This window comes from Nothoprocta perdicaria, unplaced genomic scaffold (genome assembly GCF_003342845.1).
Source record: "Nothoprocta perdicaria isolate Ctin4 unplaced genomic scaffold, notPer1 scaffold_138, whole genome shotgun sequence".
NCBI classification, from domain to species: domain Eukaryota; kingdom Metazoa; phylum Chordata; class Aves; order Tinamiformes; family Tinamidae; genus Nothoprocta; species Nothoprocta perdicaria.
Window position 1 is genome coordinate 886,468 of NW_020454516.1, and position 13,681 is coordinate 900,148.

Sequence of the window (13,681 nt, forward strand, 5' to 3'; positions counted from 1 at the left end):
CTTTTGAGAGATTTAAAAATGAAGTTTGTAGCAGCAGCAGATGTAATCATATGAGCCATTCAGAAATACACTGACATTAGCACTGTATACTTTACTACATTACTAACAGAATATAACAGAACATGACAGAATAACTAGAACAACACTGTGCCTTCCACAAGCACAACGACAAGCATTTCACATCCTGAATGGCCTAATCCTGTGAAGAGCAGATTCAGACAAAAATCAAAAGTTAGAGGGTAGGGGGGGGAAAAAAAAAAAAAAAAAAAAAAAAAAAAGAATCAAACCATGCATTGCTTCATCAGTAGGATGCGATCTGGCTTCTGTTGCACCAGATCTATCAAGTCACAGACTTGGCGGTTAATCAGCTGGATTCACCTCTCCAGGCAGCCAGGGAACCAAACTGCAAAAGCCTTTGCCCAGTTCCTCTTTTGCCCTGCTCCCCACGTTTTCCCAACACTCTCCTTGCCCGTCCTTCTATCTTTGCATCATAGCAGCAAACTACATGGCACATGCTATACAGTGAACAATGTTTCTTCAAGGCAAACTGCCTGAATATAAAGAAAAAATGTCACCGTAATACACATTGATACAGATTGTCCATAGAAGTGGGGGAATCTCCTTTGCCTACTAGGGTCAGGAATCAACTTGATAGGACCCTAGATGACCTAACCTAAGGCCCAACGTCGAACAGGAGGTTGGACCATACAATCTCCAGAAGCCTCTTTCAACTTCACCTTTTCTACGATTTTGAGTCCGTGTTACCCCATAATATCCCATTTCTGCTCTGGAGCTGCAGCACACCCTCTTGAGCGCACAGAAGCAAAAAGGCATTGACATTTTGGCGCTGAATACCATAAAGGAGGCAAAGCTCAAACTGACAGAGACCTTCTGGTGACAGCAGTGCCCAACTCCGAACATCATTCCCACCTCCTGCCCAGGCCAGCTGCCTTCTGCTTCACAGCACTGCATTGTGCTTTCCTTAAGGAACCGATCTTTGAAGAGTCTTCCAGGAGAGGAAAAAAACCCACAACAAATATTCACTGGTTGCCCACCCCTCCGGCAAGATTAGCCTCTCTATCCCATACAACACCTCGAATAGTGTTGGATTTCCAGGCTATCACTGTTTACTAGTTTATATGCATCCCGGAAGGATGCTGGAAAACACCTACAAAGCCTTCAAAGGAGCATGGTGAGACATACCAGGTGATGCTCTGTGCCAGGGAGGCTCTTCTAAAGCAGCTGGAGATTATGAGTTTTGCCTTGTGTGTATCAGGCCCCTCAGAACATCTGTTGACCGAGCAGAACATTTATGTTGGTATTTCAGATAGTCTAATTACCCAGCAAAGAGTAACACAGGTGTTACAATGGCTATTCCAGGGAACAGCTTTATACATTCATGCAAAACTACAGATTATTAATTCCCATGCTTCATTTCCTAATTAATGAAGCTTTCCCTCACTCTCAGAAACACCCGCTGATTTGGTATATTATATAACTTCAGGTGACCAGCCCTACCTAACAATTTAGTTATGCGATTCCCTTTTACCTCGGGTCATTGGCAGCCTCTCCCAACACTGCACTGTTTTGAAGTGCAGGCTCAGGGTATTCGCCTGTTTTCAGGCAGGGTGCTCAAAGGATAAACTGCCTCTGACGCACTGTGTACGTGACTTTGGATGGCCATATAAATATATCTGGGGAGAGGTGCATAGACTGCTTGTTTTCACTGCAATATAACCTGCAACTGGCTGCTGCTGGAGACTGAACTGCATTACTTCCTGAGCTCAGAAAATACCTTACACCTGGGGGCTTTGCAAAAGAAATGCCACAACGTGGTCATTAGTTCTCGTGCTTTGAAAACCACCAGTTATGGTTAAAAGGAAGGAACAGATGGCTGAGAAAAGAGCCCTTTGGTTCCAGATGCTGCACAGTGTTCGGTGCTAACGTGTGTGCCAATGGCCCCTGAACCATTCTCCCTTCTCCCTTCCTCACCAGCATCACCGCTGCTGGAAATACAGCAAGATCTTCCCTCATTTGATGCTCACGAGAAGAAGCGGACGTGACAAGTGACCCGCTGATGATTGAGGAGGCTCGTCTAATTAGAGAAGCCAGGAGATGGATGTTCCTGGGTGCTCCTTTAGCACAGGAGCCACAGCTACGAAAGAGGGAAGTGCAAATGGAGACCAGCACCTCCCAGAGCCACTGCGGAGGTCAACAGCCTAAAGGGGAGGTTGGGAAGCTCAGAGACCGACCCTGTGGCACCGCACGGGCACAGCGATGTCCTACCGAACCCCTCTGACCAGGTCCCACAAGCCAGACACGAATGTATGTTGGAAAACTGTACGAACTACACCACATGCCATATGTTTCCTGGAAACGAGTGAAGAGCGCCTGCGCTGCAGGGAGATTGAAATCACCACTACACGTGCTACGAAAACCAAAACATCCAAACAAAACCTTGGATTAACACAGCGCCATGACTGCTAATACAAACATTTTCAAACAACACCTGGGAAACTCTGCTGCAGCACTGGAAAGGCCGCGGGCCAGCAAGTGGGAATGAGATCCTGGGCCAGCAGCGGGACAGGGGTGACCCTGCAGAGTGTTTCAGCAGGGCAGCTCTGCCCTGGGAATCGCCAGGGCTGGCACCCGGCTTTTCCAGGCATGTGCTCTCCCACATGGTAAGTGCCAGAAAAGAATAAAAATAAATCAATCCAGCACAAATGGGCAAACAGAACAATGCAAATAAACAAAGCACTGAAATATTTTATAATACAGTGGTAGGAGAAAAACGTGCGAGTGTTTTAAAAGGAGCCATTTAAACTCCAGGGCCTGATCTTGCAACAGGGATGATGTGGACCCACCATAACACTGATCTGGACACTAAAAGCAGCGTGGCCCTCACAGCAGGCTATCCTTATTAATTCTTGTTTATCCAATTATCCTCTCTCTCACCATGTTGGCATTATATCATGTATACAGAGAAGCCAAATCCTTGCTACAGATGGGAAACGTTCGTTTCAAGGCGAGCATTTGTGGCAAGCCAGGCTCCTTTTGGCCAGCTTAGAGGCGAGCAGAGCAGCCTCTCCCACCCTGCTAGGGAGCTGCACCTTACCCTTTCACCCACGTTCTCCGAGGAGAGCACTGGCAGCAGCGAGACCCACCAGCAGGAACTCAGGTGTGAGGAGAGAAGTGAGGGAGTAACATGGGTTGCAACCACTCAGTCTTTTGTTCTGCCAAAAAAAAGAGAAGAGATCTTTGGAATTTCAGTGCTGCATTTGCAGCTTGGGAGGGGGCTGCTCCTGCGTGCGGCTCCACAGGACACGCTCTGCGTGCTGCACAGCCACAGGGAACGTGCAGCCTACAGAAGGCAGCAGCCAAATCCCCACCGACTGCAGCGAGCCTAGACTGTCGCCCGGCTTTTATTCCTAAACCAAAGGTTTATGGCATCAACTACTGCCGATTTTTTTTCCCCCCTCCCAAGTTTGTGTAGATGACCTTCCATACTGAACCACGCGGACCTACAGATCTAAACTACTGCTGTTCATCTGACGAGAGTCACGCTATTTAAGACAGGAAAATTTGCTGGGAGAAACTGCCTCGGGCTTTACTCTGCTTCAGAAAACTCGAGCAAAAACTGTGCGCCTCACAGTTGTCTTTGATCTTCTTTCTCCAGGGTCGCTGCAGGAACCACGCCATATGTATTCATTGCCAGTGCTCAACACAAACTTAGGCATAGATAGACCTGGATCTGCTGGGCTTCTGTAGAGAAGGGATATGACCTTGTTTTTAAAAGTATTTCAGACAACTGGGCAAAAGAATGCGTGCAAAAAGGGCTAAGGATCATTGCCTCTGATGCTTACAGTATGAATAGGGTGTTTTTCCAATAAATACATCTTGTTTATGAAAAGTTTTTTTAAAAAAATCTTTCAATTTGATCTGACCAGCTGTTTCCTGGCACCAGGCTCCATGGCTGGGCTGCTTTCAGCACACCTTAAAGCCAAAGGGTTGCAAGAACCTCCTGAACAACTGGGCCAGTTTCATCTGCAGACCAAAAGCTGGGCTCAGCAGGAGCTGCAATACCCAAGGCTGGAGTCTGCCCAGGTGCTAGGCCCACAAGGACCGTTTTCTCCAACAATAACTTGTCCGTCCTCCTTACTGACCTGTATCCAAAACTTCTGCTTGATTTCTTCTTTTTTCCATAGAAATTGATGCCCAACAGAGTTGCAATCGATACCCGACATAGAATCAGACTCCTTGCAGGAAGAAGTACTGGTTTAATGTCTCATACATGCCTTCTCCACGAGGCCTATGGTAGCACGCCCTGCCTTAGCAAACCATCAATTTAAATGATTGGGAAAAAAACAACACATAATAAGTGACAGATTTTTCAAATCAGATAAAGATGGGAACCAGATTATCTGTCTGTGGGTGATAGATTGCAGCAATAATAAATTCACTTTAAGACACTGGATCAATTTTTAATCAAGCCAAGAATTATTATTGCAGAAAGATAAAATGACCCATGAGGAGATGCCTTAATTTTCCACCAATCAAATTATAGCCTTTCTAAATAAGATGTAATGAGATCCATGGAATATCCAGGTTACACAGCCTACCTAATTACCCATGTTCCCTGTCATGTTGTGATATAGTAGTGGTAAACTGACCTCTGAATTTGCCAAGATGAAAAGGTAATTAGTTTTTCCACAAGGCTGTAGTGAAAACAACAGCAACGACGCGTCACCTCCTTCCACCAAGTCACCATCTCAAAGGTGTTTGTTCTTGAAATATACAGGATGTGACCTAGCGGGTAATAAACTACAGTCATTAAACGAAGCGTTCGCCTGGCAGAAAAACAACCACTATCTCCAAGTGGCGAATACAAGGTCTGAAGGTAAAGCAAATCAAGCCACATTCCCCAGGAAACTTTATCCGCACGTTACCACAAAGGCTCGGGAGATGGCAGGGCAGCTTCTAATTAAAGAAGAGATGGTTTCATATATAAAGGGAGCTTTCCTGATCCCCAGGCACAGGAAGGATAGTTTTCTATTGTTTTTAGCCACACAGCCACATTTTATGCCACTGCTAACGTGATGCCTTTGGAAAAACATCCCTGAAAGCATGCTGGGAACCTGAAGGTACGCCAAGGTCAAACACAGAATCACCAGCCCAAAAGAGTGGATAATTCGCTGAGATGGAGAAATATTTCAGATAATTATTTCAGATGGAAGACCACAACCATGTGTACCCAACGGGATAGTCTCTCCACCCCAGCCTTGGCAGCTCGGATTAAGAACTGCATTTTTGACAAGTTTGGTGGCCTCACCCTTCCATAAAGGTACCAGTGAGGACTGAACTTTCCGTGGCCACCTTGGGAAGCGAGAAGTCCCTAAGAGGATTTGTCCCTGTCTGCGTGCCCTTTCCTTTGGGCACCACGGCGGCTCAGAGGCACAATGACAGACATAATTGGCTCATGCAAAGAGAGTCATCATCAAATTAATGAACTACAACAATTCATTCCATCTGCTGCCTCCGTCGTGCTAATTTATTAATAACAATTACACAAAAAAGGGCATGGATTATAAATTTCAATTTCTCCTCTTTACCTGAAAATTTAGTCTAGGAGTCTTAAAAAATGATCTCATATGATTCCAAATAGATTTATGGCTTATTACTAGTAATATGGCAGCACCCAAATGACCATAAAAGCTAACTATTTTAAAGTAACTTAAATTACCCCTTCCGAGCAAATTGGATATTTGGGTTACATGGCTTGCACTGCTTTTGTGACAAGGATCCCCCTTTGGTGACCAGCCCTTTGTATCTTCCCGCTTGGGTCTTCTTCAGCCCACCACCCAGTCTCATAGGCCAGCAAACGTCTGCAAACTTTTCCAGCAATGGCAGAAGGGATGGACCGTCTCTGTGCTAACGAAGGAGCCCAATTAGTGTGTAAAACCCTACTGAATTTACCAGCCAGGGCAAGTTTGGACACACAGGGAAAGTCTGGCTCCTTGGCAGCAGCATTCAGGTCTGACCTGGAAGAGAATGGTTTGATACCAGCGCTCAGCAAGTCTTTGACTTACCTTTCCGGTATACTCCCTACTACTAATTTAATCCCAATTATGTTAAAAAAAAAAAGTGATTAAAAAAAATTGTGATATATAGGAATACCCTTTTCTCTACAAAGAATAGCTGTGCCAGTCCAACGTACCTGAGCACCAAGGTGAAGATCCCGTACACCAGGCAGATTGCATGGCTTTGACGGGACCAGTAGTTGGAGCAGAAGAAGTTAAAGGGAATTGCACATCCAATTTGCAAACACTATGGAAAGTTTGTTTTAAGTGGGATCACTGGGTATTACCTAATACATGATGAGGTAATGCTAAAACACCAAGAAAGCCTTCAACACTTTTTCCAGTAAGGACTACAGATGCTGGGAGGAGGGAAAAGAAAATTACCCTGAAGGAACTTAACAGTATTAGAAGGCTATCTAATGAAGATAGCAACACTGATGCAGAGTCAAACTATTTAAATGTTTTGCTCAAAACACATCAGTAAATGCAATGCAAAGGCTATATGTTGATTAGAACAAAGGATACATTACATTACGATTAAAGTCTTGTTATAAAGTAACATATCCAAGCACTAATTTCTAGTTCTGTAATATTTCCACCAATACTATTATCTCCGTTTAATTAGGACATAAAAGTAAGTAAAGTTAATTTAAAAGAAAATTTCCAACAGCATTCCATTTGATTTTCTAGTAAATTAACACTTTAAAACCTCTAATGGGCGTCTTCAAAAGAAAATGTTATTAACAAAATATGCGATAATTAACATAATTAAAACTCTCCAAAGTATACTTTTTCTAATAGGAATTGTTCTGTTAAGAAACATGCAAAAGGAGCGAACCAAGAGTCCCACTCCCCCATAATGCAGACACGCGTTAGACAGCATAAACATTGGACAATTCCCCAGGGACACCCACTGACCTAGAAATTGTTAGCATTAGCTCATAACAAGATTAATTTTGGTGGAACTGGATTAACTTCTACACATTCCCTTTCCCTCAAAGGAGCTCAGTGTGCAAGTGCTCTAATATCTGGAATTATGCAGTTATTAAAGGGCATTTTTCTTTTCTCACCGCAGCGTCCAACTCTCCAGATGATCTACACTCTAGATGATCAACAGTTCCAGTCTCAAGCTTTGGCACAAGGAGGGATTTTGGTCGTCCTCTGGCCGTGCAGATGCACCTTCCACCTGGGCAAGCTCCCACTCCTTTCATGAGACCTACCTGATGACTCAACAGAGACCTGCCATACCCCTGAGCTCCACTGCAGTTCCCTGGAATAAAAACGATAAAAAATTTAGCTATTTAGCCAAATGTTCGCATTTCTCAAGCCTACCCGGAGAGCTCGATATCGCACAATAGGGCCTGGCCTTCCTGCTCCCCGTGAGCCCAGAATTACCTCATGAACAGCCTCTCACATAAGTTTAGACAGGATGTGGCAGCGTCCTTTCCAGCGCTCCGCTCCCCACCAGGTGCACCAGCCTGCTGATAATGGGGAATAAAGGCAACTTACTTCATCCCTGGCTTTCTCCCGCGCGGGGAATAAATTACACCATGGGCTTCTGCTCTTGCTCTCCCACGTGCCTGCACCTGAGCCTGGTTTCCACTCGACCCCATCGCTCTGGGGGTGCTGGAGCCCAGGTGCCTCGCGCAGGGACCGAGACCAACCCAGGCCCAAGGGCAGAGGCTTAGTCCCTGTTTCACTAAAACTTGGCCACTCACCGCTAAGAGATGCCACCACCTGAACCAGGCACGGATTTACCAAGCAACCGGCATGACACTAGCACTATAACCTTATAATATAGCAAATACTTGCCACCATCTGCAGAAAATTCAAAGCATCTGCTGCATTTTTGTTCGATGAAAGCAGAAGTAGTACAGCCCACCATAAGCTCTCCTGACATCGTTACTGTGCTAGAGAAAAGCACACAAACACAGAGCGCGTTATCAAAATACATCAGCAAGGCTTAGCAACTATTTTAATTATCACTAAAAGCGCTTTGGCAATTTTCTTACTTTTTTCTTTCTTTGCCTCACAGAAATATTTTGTTCACCACTGAGAGCAAGTTTAGATATTCATAGAGCAGAAAAAGCTTTAAGGACTTTGAAATAAAGACAGCTCAGTACTTCTACCAACCTGGGCTATTTTTTATTTTCAGTTTTTTTTTCAAAATAACTCAAAGTTACCACCTTTGCTCTCCCCAGAATCTATACGGCTTCTACAATCACTTCAATAGGAAGAAACCAAAACGATGTGGTTTATAGGAATTCCAGCTGTAGCTATCAATGCTGTGCTTATCCCCCCATTATCCAAGGAACTAGCACTCCTGCAGCACGCATAAGAGCTTCTCTCTGTCCAGCCACTAAAAAGCACTTTGGTTGATTGTGGGAAAGCCAGGAAATCTCGCCTTTTTGCTCGGCGGACGGACAAATTCCCGGGCATTTTTATCTCTTGTGGAAGGGGCTCGGTTACAGCCAGCTGGCCCTCATCCAGGCCTGCTGGTTCCCAGGGAAGCGGCGGCAGCGCTCCATGCCGCGGCTCCGAGGCCGACGCTCAGCCCCAGTTGTCGCACACACTCCCCCAGCTGTTTAAGAAAGATGCTGAGCAAGATGAGAGGAGACAAAAAAATGAAAAGCAGCGCTGGGAAGAGCCGCAGAGGAACAACTGTTCCAGATGTTTTCCCCCCTCTAAGGAGCGGGGGGAATAAAAGCACCACCTCAAAACTTCTGCAGCTTTTCAAAATCCTAATAAAAAGGCATCATCAAAACCAGCAGTGGTAATAAGAGCACTGGAGAGGTCCAGTCTTCTCGTGCACGTTGGCTGTCACTGATGTGCTTTGGCCCGGCTGAGCTGCTGCTATCTGGTTCAAGACCCCCTGCAATAGCCCGCTCAGAGGTGGTTTTTGCTAGCTTTGCACCCAAGACAGACAAAAGCCCTGCAACAATTCTCCAAGGAGTGGGCTACACGGATGCAGGGGAGTTTCATCCTTCAGGAGAAAATGGTTTGAGGCGTCGAGGCAGACACAGACCCAGAAAGAACATCCTGCTCATAATAAAGCTGCTTCGGAGACTAAACTTTTGTGACTGGTAACTACCTACCAGTTTCCAGACTACGCTTATTATTGTCTGTTCACCTTTCCTTGGGCTTTTAAATATGTATTTTAACTTTTTCCAGGTTGGTTTTACGGTAATGGCTTTGTTCCTCTCAACTTTCTACACAGAATTTTTATACATTCTATTCCCCATTTTAGTGCAATTTTATTCCCTTTTTGTCTTGGTTTCGCTAAGCTAAAACTCTATATTCCCACAGGAGACATTCCCATCCTGGAAACCCCTCTCTCACACTCAGAGGGGAGTGCTCACTCAGCAGAGTGATCACTCACAGGGACTATGCTCACTCACAGGGGCAGTGCTCTCTCCTAGGGGTGGAGTGCTCGCTCACACTCAAAGGGGGAGCTTTCTCTCACGGGTGGAGTGCTCAGTCACATGGGGCTTTCTCACAAGGGGAGTGCCCACTGACAGGGGTAGTGCTCACTCATGGAGTCAGAGTGCTAACGCACGGCAGGAACGGGGTGCTCACGACTGGAGTGCTCACTCACGGGAGCAGATTGCTGGCTCATGGTGGGGGTGGAATGCTCACTCACGGAGGGGGGGAGTGCTCACTCATTGGGGGAGTGGTCACTCACAGATGGAGAGCTTACTTCCCAGACTAGCGCTCACTCACGTGTGGAATGCTCAGTCATGAGGAGAGAGATCGCTCTTGCGGGGCGGAGTTCCAAACCACAGGGACAAGTTCTGACTCCCTCCATTCACGGGGAGTTCGCACTCACGGGGACAGAGTGACAGCTCCCCGGGGGAGCCAAGTGGTCACTCATAGGTGGGAGTACTCACTCAGGAGGAGAGTGCTCACTCACAGATGGGAGTGCTCACTCACAGATGGGAGTGCTCAATGACAAGGTCAATGATCACTAACACTGGGCAGAGTGCTCACCCTTAGGGGGAGTGCTTACTCAAATGGTGAGGACTTACAGCGGAGTGCTCAATCACAGGGGGAAGTTCTCACACTCACACAGGGGGAGTGTGCCTATTCACAGGACGAGTGCTCACATTCGTGCAGGAGTGCTCATTGCGGGCGAGTGCTCACTCAACGGAGAAGTGCTCGCTCATACAGGAGTGCTCACTCAAGGCACTCAAGTGTTATCGCACTCATGGGAGCGCGCACTCACTATGGGAGTGTTCATGGGTAGTCGTGGTCACAGATGGAGTGATCGCTGGGGGTTGTTCTCACATGAGCAGTGCTCACTCACTGGGCAGAGTGCTAACTCACAAGGAGGCTGAGTGCTCACTCATGGGTGGTCTGCTTACTCAAGGAGGAGTGCTCTCTCAAGGGGGAGAATGTCCACTCATGGAGGGAGTTCTCACAGGGAAAGTGCTCACTCACACCGACAGGGTGCTCACTCACATGTGCTGGAGTGTTCACTCACGGTAGGAATGCTCACTCACGGGGCAGAGTGCTAACTCACAGGTGGGCGAGTTCTCAGTCACAGGTGGAGTGCTCAGTCATACAGTATATGTTCAGTCACATCAGGTAGGGCTCACACGGAGCAGAGTGCTCACTCACAAGGGTGAGTTCTCACTCACACTCATAGGGGGAGTGCTAACTCATGGCAGGTCTGAGTGCTCACTGAAAGGTGGAGTGCTCACTCTGGGGAGTTCTTACTTGCAGAGTGCTCACTCATGGGGATAGTGCTCACTCACATGGGGCAGAGTGGGGGGAGTAGTCACACTCACAGGGGAAGTGTTGACTCACGGAGTGAGTACTCACTCACAGGGGCGGAGTGCTAACTCCGGGGAGGTGTGCTCACTCCTGGGTGGAATGCTCAGTCATATGGAGAGTGATCACTCGTGCATTACGAGTGCTCACTCACAGGGAGGAGTTCTCACTCACAGCTAGAATGCTCACTCATCTGGGGAACACTCACGTCGGTGCTCACGCAGAGGGGGAGTGCTCACTCCTGGCTGTAGTGCACACTTACACAGACTGGCATGCTCCCTCCTGGGCGGGAGTTCTCTCACCCTCGATGGAGGTTGTGGAGTCTCCTCCTTTGGAGATGTTTCAAACCCGCCTGGACGCAGCCCTGTGCCGCGTGCTCCGGGTGCCCCTGCGTGAGCAGGGGGTGGCACTAGATGACCTCTGAGGTCCCTTCCAGCCTGGAGCATTCTGTGATTCTATGGATTCGTTTTCTTCAGTGGGTTGGCTGGAACTGGCCTATGGTATCCGGCCAAGGGCAGCTCTCTTGTCTTTCCCCTGGGAACATCCTTTCCCGAGATACTTCACATTTCTCACTTGTTCCAGGGCAAATATTGCATTGCAATCGCTCTCCCACTTACCTACTACTAAAGCATGGGTTTACAACGCAGGTAAGAGTCACATTTACCATTATTACGTATAATTTTTTCCCCTCCTCCCACACTTTCTTTCTCAAGGTCATCCTCATTTTCCCATGGGAGATTAAAGGCCTCCTTTATATCATCACTACATCTCATTTTTCCCATGCTCCAATTTTCATGCCAGCACCATTAAAGCAAATTCTTAAATCAATTGCTGCCCCAAAACTCATTCACGAGGACTTGCTCTAATAACTTGCTTTTAGTACACTAGTAACTCTTGCAGTATAACTGGTGACTTTTACCAGTTCCTACCCAAATTACAGCTCTAAAAGTCCCCTAAAAGCTTTCATTACAACTGCCCTATGTAACACAACAGACACCTTTGAAGACCAGGTATTGCAGATCTAACCCATGTCTTTCATTCGTAAAATCAGTTAACTTATAAAGAGAGAGAGATTAGAATAGTATCACATGAATTAGTTTGGGGTCACTTGTATTTCTTTTTATCCTATCTTACAATTAAAACTAAATTCATTTTCTTTGCTAATGAATATACAGAGCCAAACCTTTGGAAAAAACTTTCTGTACAGAAAGACAAACAGCGAACCGCAATATTTTCTCTTCCAAATTTCATCTGTCTCTAAAGCCCAAACTTCTTCAAACTATTTTCATTACATTGTTATCTTTAGATATTTAATTAATTTGCAGCAAACTCCCCAGTACTTTCACTCCTCAGCATGCGGCCCCAGAGTAAAGAATACATAACGACGACACTCTCAGAAGCTGGAGATCTTACCGTATTTAACAAGAAGCATCTCTGACAGTAATTGGAGTTCTGTATCAAGGTAAATAAATGGTAAGATCATAAGGACATACTCTAGCGGCCATAAGCATCCTGCAAACACTCACATCAGAGAGCGAATTTAACATACAGTCTCGGTGGATATGAATTTTCTATAAACAAACAATCTCAAGAAAGACTCACTTTTGTCATCTGTTATTGCCATCAAAGAAAAAATGAATATTCTGTTTCATATGTTTCCTAGCAGGCAGCTTCATTATTTACCACCAGCCTTTTTGTTCTCGCCATGTGCATAATCCTGCAACATCCTCAATGACAACGGATTAACTTTCTCTCCTCACTCCGGGCATTCAAGGCGAATTACACAAATTATTCAACACACAAGGGCAAGCACCAAGATGTGTTCCGTGTTCCTCAAGCTGCAGGGAACAGCTCCTTTCTATCAAGATACAAAGTGCCCAGCTGCACAGTATTTATCCCCACACGTACAGGGCTCAGAGCAGAGATGTAGATAAGGACCAGGAGGGTCATGGTGGGACAGAGAGCCTGTCAGACCACTTGAGGAACCTTGGCCGAGTAGCTTACCCTCTTCAAAGGGCGGCCACCCCTCGATGAGATGGAGATGGCAGCACTTCCCTCTTGCAAACAAAGGGTAAAAAACCTACCCTGAGACACGTGAAGTCTCCTGAGGACGAGCTAAGTGCCTGAGCCACCTGTGGCGAGCTAGCTGAGCAGGCTGGGTCCAAGCACTGTGTTTAAAGAGTTAAGCTTGGAGCAGAAGGAAAGGATGGCAGGAAGGGCTCCGTTCTGCACCCTGGAAATCAGCGGCTTCAGTAGATACAGGGTAGGCCTCTACGTGCTAAAGAAGGAAATACTTATTCTGACTGAAATAGAAAATAGACTATTTCTATTTCTGACTGAAATAGAAAGCAAATGCCATGCCTTTGAAATAAAAGAGGGGGAAAAAAAAGAAAAAGAATAGGCTCAGGAAGGTTTATAAATCCTCTTAGGCATCCTTTCAATTCTCCTTTTCCTGCAACTCTGGAGGAGGGCTTTAGCAAACGATAATTTCAAGAAGCATGGCCCAACAGCATGATGATGGCCATTCCTGGCCTCATCCCGATTAGAACAGCAGTCAAGTTGGATGGGGTTAACCCAGCAGGGCCCAGCAAAAGCAGGGAGTCTTGTTGTAGCACTCCTGCTTAGGAACAACCTTAGCTTGCTTTAAGATTGAGTTACAGCTTAGCTGGATACTTTAAAAAGTTAAAAGAGATTTGCAGTGACTAAGGAAGTGGTTACGCTTAGGGTAGGGTTGAAGACTCGTGTGACTCTCCTTGTCAAGATGAAGCCACCCCAGACCAAGGGCTGGCCCTTGTAGCCTCCAGGTCCTCCCAGTAGGACAGGCATTTCTATTT

The 13,681-nt window shown here is 46.3% G+C and overlaps 1 long non-coding RNA gene across 2 annotated transcripts; it reads right to left on the reverse strand.

Moving 5' to 3' along the window:
* Positions 1–5,995: 5,995 nt before the first annotated feature.
* Positions 5,996–7,523, reverse strand: LOC112942942. Of its 2 annotated transcripts, none has more exons than XR_003248490.1 (3): positions 7,473–7,523; positions 7,148–7,347; positions 5,996–6,038 (listed from the first exon to the last, which is right to left on the reverse strand). It is a non-coding gene; the product is annotated as an uncharacterized LOC112942942 (long non-coding RNA). The 2 variants fall into 2 exon arrangements; XR_003248491.1 differs by lacking the exon at positions 5,996–6,038 and adding an exon at positions 6,378–6,436.
* Between the last annotated feature and the right edge of the window lie 6,158 nt (positions 7,524–13,681).